Below are 19,664 nucleotides of genomic sequence, written 5' to 3'. Positions count from 1 at the left end.
TGCCCAAAACATCATCTACAATACCAAAGATGGTTCCAAGGTTCAAAACACAAAGAGGAGCATCTTCGATCAGGGAACCTAAAACACAATGGATTTGGAGGAAAAAGGAGCACTTATCTTCTCCACAAACTGTAACACCGATGAAGCAATCAAGAATTAAGTCTCACAATACTTGACCACAACTTTTCATTAAAGAAAAACCAAGATACTAATGGCGGGTAAAAGCTCAACAACCACCAATATTGATACCGATAGCTCAGGAAATTAGCATGCCAAAGCATCCTGACGGTACAATAAAGCAAAGAGCACACAAGCTACAAGATTTGCTCTTTGGGAGACGGCAACAGAAAACCTTGACCTCAGAAACCCTTCAGATAATTGCTCAAGACCCGACTCTTGCACAGCATAATGGTTTGAATTGCATTGATCTTCAAAGCATGGTAGATCCAACCAAGTCTATGCATAGACACAATTGTTCAACCCATGCACACAGTCGTCCCAGAGTATGCCATCTAGAAGGGGTGGAAGGGAACTGAGTAATTAAGAGCAATGTTTGAAGAGGGAGGAAAAAGTTTGATGTTAACGTGTATTTTTTGCAAAATTACCTAATAATGCCCTTAAAAAATCATCAACAGGAAAAATTTAACTGATAACATCTCCTCGATGAGTGTAAATAGTGTAAATACTAGCAGAAAATCATCAAAAAATGGTCTTTTTTTGTTATTTTCATCATTTTTCTTGATATTGGGACTTAAAAATGGAGAAATCCACCAAAAAACTAAAAGGTTATGTTTCTCAATGGATTTTCCTAATTATTTATTTTTCACTTTTCTTTTTTAGCGCATTTTGTTATTTTCTTTGATTTTTTTAATAAACGGGTCAAAAATTAATAATAAATAGCAAATGAGCTCAGATGGAGAAATTGAAGATACGCTGATGATCAGAAGGACAACGCGGACAGGCACAAAAAATTTCAATCAAATTGACAGATGGAAGCAGGAAGCCTAAATTAGGCTCCCAAGGCCTACTTTCGCAAATTCTTGCAAAATGAACACCGGAATCCGATTGAAGAAATTTTGGAGTCTAACATAGATTTCACGGCCTAGTAGGACTAACATGTGAATTTGGGGGAAAATAGTTCGGGAAGTCCGAGTATAGATATCCAAGGTAGCCCAAAATCACCTCATTTCCACTAGTCACTCTTGGAGAAACCTTCTTTGCGCGTGATTTTTTGAGTCCACAGTCGCCCTTTTATAGTGCCATCTCACACGAGACATGAGGGGTAAGTTTTAAGCTTATCAATGATCAAGTCTATATGGCCAGGTAGCAAGTCTAGGCTCAGGAAAAAACCCTAGAAACCTAGTAGTGCACGAAGTCCTACGACCCAAAATTGACCATAGCGGCCTGTTAGCTCAACCAAATTGGATGAGACTTGAATTGTAGCATGCCCCTATATAATAGAACACTTCTATATCACCAGATGACCATTCGACAGGTGTCGAGGGGGTTCCTAAGTAGAAAATCTAAGTTTTTGCCAGATGCCAGAATTGGATTCTAACTCCACAGACAGCTTATAGACTGGGTCTATACACAATGTACCTGGATGGTTTCATGAAAACAGTCAAGGCAAGCTCTCAAAAAGCAGAAAGCAGCTCAAAAGCTACAAAGCATCAAATCTGACATATGAAGTCAAACTGACTCCAAATGAACCAAAACTGGATGGGTAGCTTCAGGACTATGTAGTGGACAAGTCCATAGCTTCAAAAGTGACTAACCAACTCCACGGGCCATATAGTCATAGAAATTGGTGATTTCAGAGTTGACAAGAGCATGAAGTGATGCCGACACTAACCAACTCCACAGGCCATCTAATCACAAAAATCGATGATTTCAAAGTCGACAAGAGCACGAAGTGATTTCAGAGTCGACAAGAGCACGAAGTGATGCCAACACAACAAACTTTACCAAATTCAATTCAAGACTTGTTTTAGATGTATTGAATACATCTAGGTCAAAAAATTATCAAGTCTTGCAAGAAAATTGACTGCTGTAAATAATCGTGATTATTTACTTTTGTGTTTTTTTGCTTGAAAATGATTCCTTCACTTCACCTATCACTTGAACACATCTATTACATGCCACATTTTAAGTATGAGCCAAAATGATCAAGAAAAACTTGAAAATCATCAAAAAACACAAAGAAGACTTTCCAATCCAATTTTTGAGTTATTTGTCACATTTTTTGATCCAAATCACCCCATATCTCATACACAGAGTCTACATCATGCATAGAACCAAGTTGCACCAAAAAATGTACATTTTGATTAAAAAAAAGTTAATACTTATGATTATTTACTTTCTTACCAAAATGGGCGAAATTTGCAACTTTGACCTTATGGGACCGAAGAACATGATGTCCCAAGTCCACTAACCACGTTTGAGCAAATTTGAATCTCTAAAACTCAAAATCTCAATATATCCACTATTTCAAAGACTAAAAGCCTAAATATGGCACCATTTCCACTATGTACACTCAAATGAGCCCACACTTCACTCAGAGCACCTAAATGCCATATAGTTCAAGCCTATCATGTCAAAAATGCAAAAAGTTGAAAAAAATCTCTAACTGTTGTAAATAATCACGATTATTTACTTTTGTTGCAAATTTTTGCTTCCACTATATGATTTTGATCTCTACATGTTTTTATGCATCTATGCATGCTCCAAAATGGATTTGAAGCAAAATGGACGTCATTTGTCAGCAATTCAGGCTCAGGGCATTTCAGAGTGGAATTTGCAAAATTTTCTATCTTTGGCAATGTATTCCCCTAACAGGAGCAATGCAAACTACCAAGAAGGCCAAGAAAAGGGTGTCCCAAAAACAAAAGCTGCAAGAGTTTCCACCCTACCAACTGGACCCTAGTTTAGTGAAGATGGCCAAGGCAACATACTTGTCAAGAGAACAACTTGGAGAAAACAACACTATGGTTTTCATAGGTAGATTCAAGAGCGAACAAGGACACCAAGTAGATCTGCAAATGCTATCAAAAGAGATATATGATGTAGTTGCCAAGCCAGACATCAAAGAATCCAACAGAAGGTTGGGCCTCAGAGACTTCTACAACCAGAACCCATGTGGTGTAGATTTCTAGAAATCATATGAACTATTGTCTACAATCAAAGAAGATGGGTCAGCCCAAATCACCGACCAACAAGGGCAAAAAGCAGCAGTAGTAATCACCAAAGAGATAGTGGCCAAGACACTGAATCTGCCTACTGAAGGTATGACAATACAGGTCCAAGATAGAAAGACAGTAGGCACATTCACTAAGGAGACTGCTGCTGCAACTTTTTTCGACCTCATCCAAAGGCAAGTCGAACAACCAGCATGCCTATACCATCAACACTTCCACTTTTTATCAAAGAGACCACCACGGTACACCACCCCAAACCATGTGGTTGCGACCACCTTCACTCAAGTGTTGAAGTCGACAACTAGGCAGCCAATTGATCATGCACAATATGTGATGACAACGCTGAAAGGCATGAAGAAAGAAGGTAAAATCACCTATCTGGGTGCCCCTAAAGTTTTGACAAGAATAGCATATCATATTATTGGCATGGCCAACAATTTTCCACCAGCCAAAGATCAGAACACATGGGTTGTTTCCGCACAACCTTCTCCAAGAACCACATGTTCATCAAAGAGACTATATATGTCAGACGAAGAATCTGCCGAAAGCTCTCACGAAGCTCATAGCAATGAGAGCTCGTACAATGAGGAGAGAAGGGCTAGAATTGAAGAGATGAAGAAGAAAGCAATAGCTGCACATCAGGAAGAACCTCAGCAAAAGAAGGCGAGGTTTGACAGTGAAAAGCAAACTTATGAAAGAAGCCACCAAGCTGCAGAGTTGAGGACTCGGAAAGATGGGTTCCAAGAGAGATAAGGGGACCCAGAACTAAAAACCCTGCAAGGAAAGGAGCAGAGGATCCCACGGACTTTCTTGAACGCGTGTACGGAGAGGCAGAAGCCCTAAAGTTGAAAGAAGCTCAAGAAGTTGAAAAGAAAGCAAGGGAAGATGCAGCCGAGCAACAAAGACAGATAGAGGCTACGGAACAAAGTGAGACACATCATGACCAAGGGGAGATGTCTCTAAAGCCCACCTCACTCGCTACGGAGCAAGAAGACCACCCAATGCCAAGCCCATGCCCTTCACCAATAGCTAAACCCAATGAGGGCGAGGAAACCAAAGAAAAAGATCCTGAACAATAGGCAGCAGCAATTTTTGAACAGCCAAAATAAACCGAACAAAATGAGGCAGACCCTTCTATGACCACCCAACAAGAAACAGCCGAGGCATCTACTAAGCCTCAAGACGCAAAAGCAACTGAGGCAACCGCAACGCCTCAAGGACAAGTAGAACCCCCGCCGCAACCACCACAGCACCATCCAAAGAGCCACACATTGAGACGATGAAACCTCTAGACAGCCTACAAAGTCTGAAGAATGGGAAACAAACGACGAAGTCATCATGCAAGTCAATGAATATGCCAAGTAGATGCAGGGGATGACCGATAAAATGTGAACAAGAGCACTTAGCTGCAGTTCTAAGGCTAGAGATCTTGAGCTAGTCATCAATGCTCTACAAGGAGAGCTGGATGACAGGATGAACATAATTTCAGATCTATAGAGGCAGATCAAAGAGTTGAAAGATGAAGCAGAACAACACCAGCTTGCAATGAGAAGCAGCAGAAAGAAATGGAGGATCTAGGAGGACTTCTAACCAAGTTATTTGATGCTTGCAAGACCAAAGATCAACAGCTAACAGAGGTAACCAATGAACTTCTGACCACTACTCTATCAGTCCAAAAGATCCAAGTGCATCTCGATGTAGCAAATGCTTCTCTGCAGTACTTAGAGCAAAGGATCAATAAACAAGCAGCCTTTTTGAGACAAATAAGAGAAAATCTTGTTGTCCCTTCAATAAAAGGTACAAATGAAGTCTATAAGACTTTGGAAAAGAGAAATAAGGATCTCGAGCTAGAACTGAAACTAGAGCAATCACAAAGACGAGACCTTGCTTTGATGCGGGTCCAAAGAGAGGAGCAACTTCTCAAAGAGATAGCTGAACTAAAGAGAGTCAATCAGCCTGCTGAGAGAGGGACAACCAAAACATCAAGAAGAAGCAGGTACCTCTGAGAAATCAACTGTTGACATACCATCAGTCTCTTTTGCTGATATGGAAACACAGCCGACAGAAGGGCTAGAAGAAGAAGAGGATTTTCAGGTACCACTCACTGAAGTTGAGCAAGTGCCCATGGTCCAGCTTTCTAAAGCTAAAGAAGAAGCCCTCAAAGAGCAAATTGCCTAGGAAATAGATGCAAAATGGAAAGCAGTGATGGATTGGGAGTTGAGAATTCTTCACTCAGTCAATGTAACTTAACTCACTCCCAAGAAAATCAATGCACAGTGGAATCAGCAATCATTGCCATACCCTTTTATCAAAGTAGAGCTACTATAGGTAAAAGAAAGATTATACAAAGATATGCCGATAGAAGGCTCAGAGGATATCCACCCCAAGTGGAGAAAGAGCTGGTTGAACAAGAATCCGAGATATCTGATTCTGTTCACAAGAGCACCTATAGCCCTTCAGAAAGACCCAACATTCTATCATGTACCAAGAGTAAGGACCTGGTAGGCATATGAAGCACTGAGAAAGAAGAGGCTAACAAACGAGCTGAGCAATCCATAGTGCCATGGATGTCTTTCCTAGAAGGCAATAAGCATCTCTGTTATGACTTGAGTGGCCAGCCTTCTAAAGAAGTCCTTTACAGCTTTAACACTCGATGCATGTTTTTTCCTTCTAGTAAGATGTTGGCGTTTGAGGAAGCATTCTATACATGTTTCTTCACTTGGTAAACGAAGATATTTGGGCCAATGATTAGTAACCTCACCTCCAGGTTTGCTGGCTATTCAGCCATTGAGCTTAAAAACAAAGTCACCATGCAATTTTTGCAGGTTCCAGACAAAGAGAGAAGACTCACATATGAGAAAGCACTACATGCGCTTAAAGACCACCTCGCCAGCCGTCAGTCCATGAAGCTGTATCAAGAGACGACACAGTTGAGGAGGGGGAGAATGTTAGCAGTAGCAAGCTAACTAGGATAACTCGGATAACATTTTTCGCAACTTTTCTTTAAAAAAATGCTTATTATTTTGGTGAATTGGGAATATTATAACTCCTACTTTCTAGATAAACATTGTCATTGATGAGTCGGGGCTACAAGCTTCCAGATTGTATGAACTTGTCTTTAGTTAGAGCTCCCAGATTATTAGTTTTGACCACAAAAAACCTTGGCTAAGGTATAAAAGCCAATTTTTGTAAGTTTTTGTAAACATGTGTGCTTAGGTCTTATAAACATGTCCTAGAAGTTTCGTAACGTTTGGATGTTGTTTGATGATGTAATGATTGTGATTTGTTTGTCGATGAGCAGCTAGCTTTTGGTGTTTTCTGTCATTTGAATGTAGCTTGAGTTAGATGCAAGTTGCCAATTATATTCGTGGTTCTCGATATGTCTACAATAAGATAGGACAGAGGTTGGACACCCGTCCCACAGCCCCCATTCCAACCACTTGCTCATGCAGATACTAAGCGTAGTTCACTTCTTTGGGTAAACTGCTCTTCAATGCCCTGGTGATGGTGGTGGCTAATGCATGTGATGGTGTGGTGTACTTTTGAGGCCGCTTATTGCACACATGAAAGTATTGATTATAGAGCCTACATATCTTGGTTGCTCTTGGGTCAGCTAAGTCCTCAAAATTCTGATTAATCTTCTTTTGAGACTAAACCTTGACTTTGTCTCTTCTTTCTCTGACTAGGCTGCCTTCATTTTGTAGCCCCAGAGCATTGGCAATGATTTGAGGGGTAAATGACCACCTCTATCTTCTATCCCATCAAGATTTATAATCATAGCTTTACCATCTTTCTGAATAGATCTGGCCATTTTATATGCTCTTTGAGTATCCACTTTTGTTGGAGGAGTCGTTAAGTAGATGTATAAATTAGCTCTTTCCAGGTGGTTGAGGATGTCCTCCTTGCTGGCGTATTCATTAAGCTCTCTGGGGATCATGGGCACATCAACAGTATTGCCTTGGGGATCTTTGAAAGTGGCTAATATAATCTGATCCCTTCTGGTTCCAGTGTGGCATCATCCATCCAAGCCTTAGTGGGCTTTAGGGTTTGTTGAGGACCGAACACAAAAGAATCTTTTCCCAACTTTTTGTATCACTATGTTTTAGAAACAGATGACGTTTTGTAACGGTTTAAGCGGCCAATGTTCTTTGTGGGAACAAGCATCTAAAGCCAATTTTCATAACTCTAAGCCAACTTTTGAAGTAATCTAATCTCATGTTTACTTTGCGTTGTGTTTGAGAGAGAGAGAGAGAGAGAGAGAGAGAGAGAGAGAGAGAGAGAGAGAGAGAGATTGTGTGTGAATTCTTTTCTTCCTTATGTGCTCTACGGAGCCTCCATTGCAAAAGCGACACCACCAATGTGTTAGCAACAACTAGGGCTTCAATCCAATGCCAAGCTTGCACAATTTCGTAGTCGTCGCAAAGCAAGCTCCTAGAAGCTTTCGGGTGAGTTTTCTTGCAAACCATGTGTCTATTTGGTGATTTCTTTATACCGGTGGGTTCATGGCGAGTAGAACTACATATTAAGATCATACAAAACAAAAAGTGGTAACCTGCATTTTGTTGCCTATCTTTATACGAGATTGTCATAAGGGGTGGTTTGAGGTAGGATATCAAGTCAGAGTCCATAGGGTAATACCTCTTGATGAGGAGAGTGTTTCCTATGAGTTTTGTGACTTTCTGAATGAGTTCAGTCTACTTTGGATAGCATGAGCATTGTAGGTTGAGTTGTATTCACTAGTGCATAGAATGTCTAGGTTTGATTTCCTTGAGTAAAGATTGTCTTAGAAGGTCAAGAGGGTGATTGACATACATCTCCTTGTTTCCTTGCTTCATCCTTGGCTGACATAGAGCTGTTGGTTTTGTTCTCACTATGCTAGCATCCGCTCGTGGCGTATCTGCCAGCATTGGCGCCGCTGCCAAGGACAAGAACCCTAGGTAGGTGACCTTAGACCAATCCCACAAGGTAAAAGTCTCTTTGGTTCGCCAAAATTTTATTACTTTACTTTAGGTAGAATCCGACAGTAGAACTTTTGAAATTGTAGAGAGGTTTGAGTGGGCATATGGCTTGCCAAGTCATCGACATTTAACAATTTTGTTGTAGTTAGTGTAGTTAGGGAGTGAGTGATATGTGAGGTGTTAAAAGTGTAAACTATTCCATGTGTGACAGTAAAGAGTTTTTGTACTCATCAACACAAAAACCCCATAGAATGTGTAGGAGGAGGGTAATTAGAACTTGTAATTGAGATCTAGACTCGATCTAGAGTTGACTATCATAGAATAGATTTGCTTGTTTGCGTGGTTTCATTTGCAATCTTACGAAGTGAATTTGGGGAGAGAATTGCAATAAACAAGCATCAGTGGTTGATTGACCATGGTTGGATGTTGCTAGGCATAAAACAATACATCTGCAAGAGAACTGTGTGAGAAAACTACAAATTCTCAACAGCAAACATTATATGCGTATAATGTCTTAGGGCATAGTAGGAGACATAATTTTGCAAACAAACCACACCATAGTGTTGTAGCGGGGTATTCTACCATAAATGCAAATTGAGACCAGAGCTTAGACCAACCCTTGATACCCAAAACACAAGCCAAAAAAATCAAAAACAAAAAACTAGGGAACTGGTGATTCTGAGCACTTTTGTTTGCATAGAAATTGGTAAAAGTGTTGAAAATAATTTCTAAGAACTTGCGGAAGCCTGTAAATAAAATCTAGACAAAAGACCATCAGTAGATAGCATACATGTATGATGTCTCAAGGGGTGATCTGGCAGTCAAAGTGAACCTTTGACTTAATACTCATAGTCTACATATTGTGTGTGGCACATTCACCAAGTTTCATCTCATTTGGGCAACTAAGTTAAGAATTGAGTGCATTTTACTCTTTTCGGGAAGTTCCTGGGAAAAAAGTAGTGAAATGGTACAACTCTGATATCCAAAACTGGATGTGAGCACATATGCATGTTGCACATATCAAAGGGCAGTTGTGGTAGAAACAAAACTCCATTCAGGGCACAATCGACATCATATGCGTATAATGTCTCTTTGGTCAAGATTGAGTCAAATTGTGCATATGTGTGACCCTTGTGATCTATAACAGATAATGAGTAGATAGAACCGATTTCAGCAAGTGGGAAGCACTATTAGAGCTAAAAAGTGCCAAAATAAGATTGTATTGCTTATATCTAGCACAAAAATTATTGAAACTGAGTTTGGAAAGCTTCTGAGAGCTGCTTGCATGGTAGAGAATATCTGGAGAAGAAATCTTCTCAATTTGGCCGGATAGACATCATACGTGTATGATGTCTCAAGGGCATATTTAGGGACCAAAGCTGACTTTAGGATGAACCTACGGGTCAATCACCTCAAGGAAAGCTTAAGGAACCTTTTTTCCCCTAAGGTGAGTCATATGGTGGTCTAGAAAACCTCTTGAGGAGTTGAGAATTTTTTGACAATTTCAGATTTAACCAGATTCCAGGTGTTAAGACCATAGAAGGAGGTTGGATTGAGGGTTAATATATCAAGGAGAATCTAAGATTAGAGTTTGAGCTAAGTCTGGCACAGTAGACATCATACGTGTATAATGTCTAAGGGCAAGATTTAGAGCTTATTTGGTTGGATTGAGGTTACCAAAGTTTTGCAACTAATTCTAACAACCCCTTTTACAAGTCAAATCAGTGTGAAGAACATATATAGGGACCCAACCCTCCACAAAACAATTTTGGACAAAAATTACCTGCTGCAAGGTCATACTAATCAACACTGAATAGTACTGAAGTGAGAATCACTGTTTGACAAAGATTTGCAGAGTCTAAAGTTTTGTACAGATAGCCATCAACAAGGTCTAGCAAGTCGAGACCAATCGGTAGTAAAATCAATCAACCAATTGGAGAGTTGAAAGACTAGCCTAAATAGGGAACAACAGAGAAAACTTTTGAGGTAAAAGGTTTAGATTGATAGTTGCATGTTAACAGAATTGATGTATTTAAGCTCAGGTAGAAATCTCCAAAGAGACCGGAGATCACAAGGAGACCACACCATCTTAGTGTCCACTGAGACGAGTGTGACCCAAGCAAGAATAGATCCACTAGCACCAATTATAGAAGACGATAGTGGGATCGACACCTCTTCATAGCAATCTATTTACCTCATGGTTGACCAAAACACCATTGTTAACCGACCAAACCAAGCGAGAGGAGGTAGCACCTCTAAGAACCCCACTCGAACAATGAGGTATACAACCCTTTACTTAGAAGGACCAAATGCCCATGGGGCTTTGGTATATGTGATGAAAGGGGACGTAAATCATATAAGCAAGAATAGATCCACTAGCACCAATTATAGAAGACGATAGTGGGATCGACACCTCTTCATAGCAATCTATTTACCTCATGGTTGACCAAAACACCATTGTTAACCGACCAAACCAAGCGAGAGGAGGTAGCACCTCTAAGAACCCCACTCGAACAATGAGGTATACAACCCTTTACTTAGAAGGACCAAATGCCCATGGGGCTTTGGTATATGCTGATGAAAGGGGACGTAAAATCATATGTATTGAGGAAAACCCAATAGAAGGCATGAATCCCTTCTAGTGTATGATGATGGGGATAGATTCTGTGATGATGTACATTACCTCATTTTTAAGGACATGGAGAACTATAAAAAATATGGGGACAATGTTGCAAAAGGAAAGATGGTTTCTGAAATCACAAAAATATCTCCTCGGATAGATCTTCCTAACGCCACCACTGTGTTTGACAAGAAAGTGACTAAAGTAGTGACCAACCAAAGAGTGGTTGGAATCTATGAGTACATGAATGGAAGGGACAAAACATATTTTCGGTGTCTAGCACCTTATGCCTTTGAGTTAAGCACGGAAAAGACATTATACTTGTTCTCTTACAAATCAGGTGAAGGGAGTCTCATAATATATGTTGACAAATATGGATGAGAGTATGCACCGATAGAGAAAGCGAAAGTAGTGAGATTGATAGTCACTGGAGTAATTCCAGCACATCCAGTTGCAACTCAAGGCCTAAACCCTACCCCTATCAAGTCTACAAATCCCTTTGAGGAAGTGGAGGATACGGCTAGATTTCCAACTAGACAAGCTAGAGTGGTTGAGACGCCAATTTTCCTTCATATCTTAACCCAAATTCTGAAATGTTGCAATCCGGCCCCACAATAACGAGGTAACATGAATTCTATAGAGGAGAAGTCCCCATTACAACACGATCATATGTGACCCCGATAGTATCACCAATGCCCACTTATTCTTACTCTTATTCCAAGGAGAGCAAGGGACCAACAACAATGCCAACCACAGCAGGATTCCCTTATATGGAGAGAATCAAGACAGAAAGAAGGTTCACAATGGAACCACTTGTTGAAAGAACCTATAGAGGATACGGTTGGAAGAAGAATTTAACGATAGATCGAGATATGAACGAGAATCTGTAAGAGGAGAGGACAAGGAGATTCCATAGTTAGGCTGGTAGACCACAGACATGTTAGACCTTCTCAAGTCCAAAAATGGGTTAACAAGAAATATTCAGGGGAAAGAGACCCTAGAGACCACGTGACAACATTCTTGGGAGTGATTCGAGAAAAAGAGGTCAGGGACCTTGATACACAATTTTTCGGATTTGGACTCACCTTAGATGAAGATGCCACCACGTGGTTTGATTCTGTTGAAAGACAAGATTTTGAGACCATCCAAGAAGTATTTGACGAATTTGTGGAGGAATTATGTCAAAGAGGGATAGCCCACAATACTGTCTCACAAATCCATAAGTTCAAGCAAATAGAGGGAGAATTTGTCAAGAAAGCATCCCTACGGTTGAAATGATACGTAAAATTTCTCCCGATGGAAGAATTATCTACTCAATCCAGACTTGTATTGATATTTATCCAGGGATTGAGAAATGCAGACCTTCAAAAGGGTTTGCATATAAAGAAAAGCCCCACTTTGAATGAGTTAACCAAAGAGGCTTTATTCCTTGTAGATAATTGTGCGATCTACAAGGATGAAGATCAAAGAGATAGAGATGATGATGATTCATCTCAACAAAGTGGAACTAAGTCCACAAAATTAGCACAAAGAATCAAGCCAATGGTAAATCAAGAGCAACTTATAGAGGAGGTGCTGAAGAGGATTAGCCCGTTTGCTAAGCTGCAGGATAAGCAACTAAAGTGGTGCTCCCCAAGCACAAGTAGAGCCTCCCCAAATACCACCAATGCCTAGATATATGGCAGGGAATTTTCCAGGACCAGTTAGGGTTGAAAGACCACAGCCACTTTTGGGACAACAACCACCACTTCCAGGAGCAAGACCGATAGGTGTGAGGTATACACCCATTGTAGAAGAACTAGAGGAACAAGCCTTAGTGCCTCTACTTGTATATTACAAAGATCCAAGTGGACCTATGACTTGTCCTGCATACTCCCCACCAGAAGAGCTGAGAGCGCCAGAACCATGGAGCATGATTGGCAATGTTGGACCACCAACAATGGCACATGCTGCAGGAAAAAGTAGATATAGTTTGGATGGGAGAACATTGTTGTTCATAGACAATGGAGGCTTAAGTAGACCGAGGCATGCTTACCAATAGAGGGGAGTTCAAGGAGCACCATGACAACTGTTGGGACCATGCTATAAGTATGGGGGCGACCACCTCATGAAAGACTGTTCGCATATAGAAATTGTCCGAGTCAATTCATATTGTCCAGACTGTGGCATCAATCATTTGATTTCCAATTGTCCAAAAAATACAAACAAAGCGGTTAAAAAAACTTTGAACATCTTGGAGGCAATTCCTTCAAGCAGTGGTTCAGAAAACGAAACTGTACAGATTATCACATGAGCACAAGCTCAAAAAGAGAAAGGGGAGCCCATAATCAAATAACCAAGACTGAAAGCACCTAGCATTGAAGGAAAAATCCAACGAAACACATGGAAGGCTAGGAAAGCATGGGTGGAAGCTAGGAAAGAAAGAGAATAGACCTGGGATAGTCATGAACACTACAGATCAGGAGTCTAAATGTTTTCAACCTATCATACCAAAAATGTATAAAGGGGACAATGGCTTAAATGATCTTTGGAGGAAGATAAGAGAAGCTAATGAGGCTAATGATTCGAGCCAAAGGGTTAACAAAACCAGTATGGGAAGAGATGCCTTTCTTCCTCCTATTGAAGAATTTGGGGCGGGACCTCAAGCAAACCCCAAGAGATTCACTCGTATTAGGGAGACAAGGGATCTTTGCGATCTTTGGATAGTCAGCCTATATCTCTGAGGATAGTCAGCCTATATCTCTGAGAACTTTGTTGGAATTAGGGTTGCAGAGAAACATACACAGCTTGGAGAAGACGAAGGAAGCTCAAGGCACACAATAGAGAGTGTTACTTAGTGTGCGATGGAAAGATAGATAGCCCTAGAGTGATGGGCGTATATACAATGCACGGGGGAAAAAAAACTCCTAAAGAGGGAAAAAATGCCCCGACGGTCCTAGTGTGTTCACACACATCACTACCACATGTATATGGTAACAAATCCCCCCTGGAGTGATGCGGTGAACGAGAGCTGGCACATGAGTAAAGGGAAGTGCCATGCCCTGAGGATAGGATCAGTCCACAAAGGGGAGTAAGCCCAAAGCTTTGCGGAAAGCTTCAAGCTCTCACGAGACAATGCCTTTGTGAAAAGATCTGCAAGGTTGTCCTGTGTTGGCACATAAGCCAAGCTGATCTCTCCTGCTGAGAGCCTCTCCCTGACATAGTGGTAATGCACCTCAATGTGCTTTGTGCGAGCATGAAAAACTGGGTTCCTCGCAACTGCCAATGCGCTCTGACTGTCAGTGTAGATAGTGTTGGCAGTGTCCTGTCCAACACCCAAGTCAGCCATAAGGCGTCTGAGCCATACACACTCAACCGTAGCTGTGAAGACTGCCCTGTACTCAGCCTCACAACTCGAAGTGGCCACAGTAGGTTGCTTCTTGCTCAACCATGATATACATGAACTGCCAAGCATGAAACAAAAACCACTTGTGGACACTCGCGTGTCAAAACAACCAGCCCAATCTGAGTTCGAAAAAGCATGTAAGTCTGGCGGCAATGATCCCCCCTTGGGATAAAACAAGCCAAGATGTAAAGTGCCACTAAGGTAGTGGAAAATCCTCTTGACAGCCTGCCAATGCTTAGACCCTGGGCTATTCATAAATCTGCTGACCTGCGAGACTGCAAACTGAATATCTGGCCTCGTGTTGCATACATAAATGAGGCAGCCAACAGCAGTTTGGTAAAGAGTGACATCAGCAGGATCGCCAGCATCATGTAGACTCAACTTCAAACCTGTTTCCATGGGAGTGGCAATAGGTTTGCAATCCTCAAGTCCAAACTTACATAGCAATGTCTCTATGTAACTTTTCTGACACAAGGCAATACCACCATCACACTGCTTAAACTGTATACCCAAGTAATGATGCAACAGCCCCAAATCTTTCATCTTGAAAGTAGCATTCAAATCAGCCTTAAATTCAGCAATATGTCTCTCATTTGGTCCAGTGATCATCAAATCATCAACATAAAGAACCACAATGAGAAATACATCATCCTCACGCTTTACATACAATGTGCTTTCTGTTGGACTGTTACGAAAGCCTCGTTTAACCAAATGAGTGTCAGCTTTCTCATACCAAGCACGAGGAGATTGCTTCAACCCATACAAAGCCTTCTTACATTTGCACACTTTGTCCTCTTGTCCTTTTATGACAAAACCGCGAGGCTGCATTACATAAACTTCCTCAAATATGTCACCATTCAAGAAAACAGTAACAATGTCTGATTGATGTACATCCCAACCAAAATGAGCTGCCAATGCACATAGAAAACGCACAGTAGTCATACGACAAGTGGGAGCAAAAGTCTCTTCATAATCTATGCCTTTTTGTTGTGCATAACCCTTTGCAACAAGTCGAGCCTTATGGCGATCGATCTCACCATCCGGCTTGCGTTTCAACTTGTAAACCCACTTCGTACCAATGGCCTTTTTGCCAGGAGGCAAATCACATAAATTCCATGTGTCATTCTCTATAAGTGCATCATATTCTGATTTCATGGCAGCAATCCAATTTTCTGAATTCTGTGCTTCATCAAAAGACAGAGGCTCCTCAACATCATGTAAACTAGACACAGCCAAAGCATAACAATCTGATGCATAAGATGCATGGCGAGAGCCTGAACGAGTACGACTAGATAAAGGTGCATCCAATTTACTGTCATGCAAAGTGTGCACCAGCCATTTTGGCATACCTCTAGCCTGCTCATTTTCATCCCTTTCCTCATCAAGTACATCATGTACATCTGCATCAGTAATAGGCTGTTCTAAAACATTTTCAGAAACCCCTATAGGCTGTACATTTGCCTCATTGGAACTTACATTCGTATTTCCACCACTGAAAAGAGGCAACAAAGTGTCATAAATGTCGTGTGAGCTTACATTACTGTCTCTAGTACATGACAGCAAGGGCTGAACAGAGTCTTCCACAAACACTACATCCCGTGAAACCAGAATACGTTTTGTTTGCGGATGATACAACCTGTAACCTTTGCTTTCAGCACTATAACCAACAAAAATACATTTGACAGCCTTATCATCCAATTTTCTGCGCTGCACTTGTGGCACCAAAGCATATGCCAAACAGCCAAAAACACGCATGTGCTCAATAGAAGGTTTTCTATCATGCCATGCTTCATATGGAGTAATAGACTGCAAAGCTTTCGTAGGACACCTGTTAAGTACATAAGTGGCACACATGATGGCCTCAAGCCAAAAAGAATGCGGCAAAGCTTGACTTTTGACCATACATCGTGCCATTTCCGTTAGTGACCTGTTTTTCCTCTCAGCAACACCATTTTGCTGAGGTGTATAAGGCACTGTACATTGGTGTTTTATCCCACGACTAGCCAGAAATGCATTAAATTTATGAGACATATACTCCCCCCCTCGATCGGAACGGAGGGTGCCCATAGTACATTTTGAGACATTTTCAGCCATAGCCAAAAATTGTTTGAAGCACATAAAAACTTCGGACTTTGCTTTAAGCGGAAATACCCATGCATGCCTGGAGTAATCATCAATGAAAGTCACGAAGTACAGGTAATTGCCCAAGGACGGAGTTTGCATGGGCCCACAAACATCACTATGCACAAGCTGCAACCTGCATGTGGCCCTAACTGAACCATCCTTTGGAAACTTAGAACGCTGCATTTTACCCAGAATACAGCCTTCACAAACATGTTTGACAGGTGCTTCAAGAGGCGGCAAAGAAGCAACCATATCAGATTTCTGCAAACGCAGCAAACTGGCAAAATTCAGATGACCAAAACGTGCATGCCAAAGTTTTGCATCTGAAATAGCCCTTGAATCTACAACAGCATTTTCAAAATTTTGTCCACACTTGTCATACAAAGTGAGCTTATACAGCCCACGGCACAAAAGCCCAGATGCAACAATTTCATCACCAAAACTGAGATCATGAACTGTACATCTGTCATCCACAAATTTGACTACAACTCCAAGTCTAGCAAGTGCGGATACAGACAAGAGATTCTTCTTGATCCCAGGTACATAAAGTGCATCAACAAGTGTGAAGGAACTGCCATTAGCAGCAGTGAGCACAATCTTTCCAACTCCCTGAACTGGATAAGAGGCGTTGTTGGCACAAGTGACTGAATTCCCATGAGGGACAGACTCGAGAGAGGTAAACAATTCACGATGTGAGGTAATGTGCTTTGTAGCACCACTGTCGAAATACCACACATGTGAATCTGCAGCAACTGACAAGCATGCATCATGGACAGCAGGATTGTAAGTGCACTCTGCGCTAAAAGCCCATTCTGCATCAACATCAGCATCACAATCTCCTTTCACAGAAGACTCAACAATGGCTGCATTTGTAGTGGAACCAGCATTTGCAGTGGAACCACCCTCTTTCTTCTTAGCCTCTTTGGCCTTCAACTTAGGACACGACTTGATCAAGTGATCATTGGCTTTACAATAATGGCAACGCATTTTCTTTTTGCCCTTATCACCAAAATTGCCAGACGAAGTGCTGCCACCAGAAGCATTAGGAACAGAATTTTTGCCACTCGCAGCAGAACCATAAGAAGTGGCTGCATTACTGTTACCACCCTTTCTTTGAGAAGCAATAAAAGCCTGTTCAACTGCACGCTGCCTAGTCCTGTTTTTTCTAGAAAGTGACTCTTGCAACAGCAATGTGCATAATGCATCAAACTTGACAACTTCAGGATTTCCTTGGGTCATCAGTCTCCAAGTACTAGCAAAAGTCTGGTAGGAATCTGGTAAGGCATCAAGAACAGTCTGCACAAGGGAACTGTCCGAAATGACTTCACCTGCAGAAATGAGTTGCTCATTGATATCCTTGACACTAGCAAGGAAAGTGTCCATATCATCTTCCTCATGCATAATCTTCGACTCTAGCTCTTTACGCAGCAAAGCAATTTTAGCCTCATTGCGGCTTGCATAAAGACCTGCTAGAATATCCCAAGCCTGTTTTGCAGATTTTGCTGAACGGATGTGAGGAATAATGGTGCGCTTCACAGAAAACGCAATCAGTGCATGAGCCTGCGCATCCTTAACATCCCAACGAGCTTGTTCTGCCGTAGGCAAAACAACTCTAACATCGCCTACATCTTCAGAACCAGGACGTACATCAATGCCCTGCACAATGTTCCAGACACCTTTTGACACAAGAACATGTTGCATCATATAAGCCCACATAGGGTAGTTGTCCCCATCCAACCTGTCCTCAGCAGCAAACATCTTGAACACATCTGTGTTGTTGTTGTCAGCCATGGTAAATGCTGCACCTGATGTGAAAACTGCCCGAAAATAGAAGAAATGGAGCGGGAACAACTTGTGCTATATAGCACAAACCGTAGAAGACTATAAGGCACGTGTTATGCAGAAAACGGCACTGACAGAAAATCTGCACAAAGTGACGAAATAGCCTGTGCAGTACTTCCTGTAGTGGAAACGAAGGCCGAAATGAGCCCAAATCAAAATTCTGAGCAGACCAAGCTCTTTGAGCTCTCCCAAAATATTTGTCGACCTGCGAACGCTCGCCAAAGCTCACTGAAATCGGAGAAAGTGAGCAGGCATGTGCTGGAGCAGCTGGCGACTAAGCCCGGGAGGACGTGACCTGCTCTGATACCAATTGTTGGAATTAGGGTTGCAGAGAAACACACACAACTTGGAGAAGACGAAGGAAGCTCAAGGCACACAATAGAGAGTGTTACTTAGTGTGCGATGGAAAGATAGATAGCCCTAGAGTGATGGGCGTATATACAATGCACGGGGGAAAAAAAACTCCTAAAGAGGGAAAAAATGCCCCGGCGGTCCTAGTGTGTTCACACACATCACTACCACATGTATATGGTAACAAACTTTACCCTCTTATAAAGGAGATTATGAAGCAAAGTCGGATATGAAAGTTGTACCATCACAGAGACTCTTTGCAAGGAAGGGGATGGACTCCCAAGGGTTGATAACCATATTTTCTATTCCAGTGACTTGTACCATCACTCTCGCCGATCTTCTCAGAATAAGACCTCACATGTGGACTACAATAGGAAAATGTCTGGAAAAATTTGGGGTAAAGGATCCGACTTCACGAATGTAGGAAAGAATCGTAGAATTAGAGAAACCTCAACTAAACATGCAACCAGTACCCTTAAACAAGGTAGGAGAATACTTTGAAGGGGAAGATGGTAATACCATGCTCCTAGTTGAATTAGAATGTGTCACCACCATGGAAATTCTTGACATTGTAGCTGGTATAGCCATCATGACCAAGGATGTATGGAAGAAATGGGGAAAACCAACTTTGAGAACCACCATAATGGAGTTGCAGCTTGCAGATGGTTATATGGAGAGACCCATAGGGCTCCCAGAAAAGGAAGTTGTTACCTCTTGCGGAATTGAGTATGAGCATACCTTTGCAATAGTGGATTTTGGCAAGAAGAATAACTACAGTATAATACTTGGACGACCATTCATGCGACAAATAAAGATAAGACACATGGAAACCATTACAAGAATAAACCTTAAATATCATAGCTACAAAGATGTGGACCGAACCCCGGTAGAGGAATTTGATTTTGCTATACAAGTAGGACCTGAACTTCCAGCATGGGTAGGTAAACCAAAGGAGTTATGGATGTGTGGGGCATCCAATTGTGGAAGCCTAAAACAAGAACAATGTATTGTAGAAAGAGTTATCAAGGATAAGGAATACATTTCAGAACCTTTCCCAGAGGAGTCCTTAGAACCCTTAGAATGGATGCATATTCTAGCAAAATTAGATATGTTTGCTATTACATAGGAACCAACGACTAAGTTTTGTGATAAGGATGACTATGACGTGGTTCCATGCTACATGGTTGATC

The sequence above is a fragment of the Adiantum capillus-veneris genome, chromosome 12 (assembly GCF_014529385.1).
Source record: "Adiantum capillus-veneris isolate H3 chromosome 12, ASM1452938v2, whole genome shotgun sequence".
Classification (NCBI taxonomy): domain Eukaryota; kingdom Viridiplantae; phylum Streptophyta; class Polypodiopsida; order Polypodiales; family Pteridaceae; genus Adiantum; species Adiantum capillus-veneris.
This window is presented reverse-complemented; position numbering follows the sequence as displayed.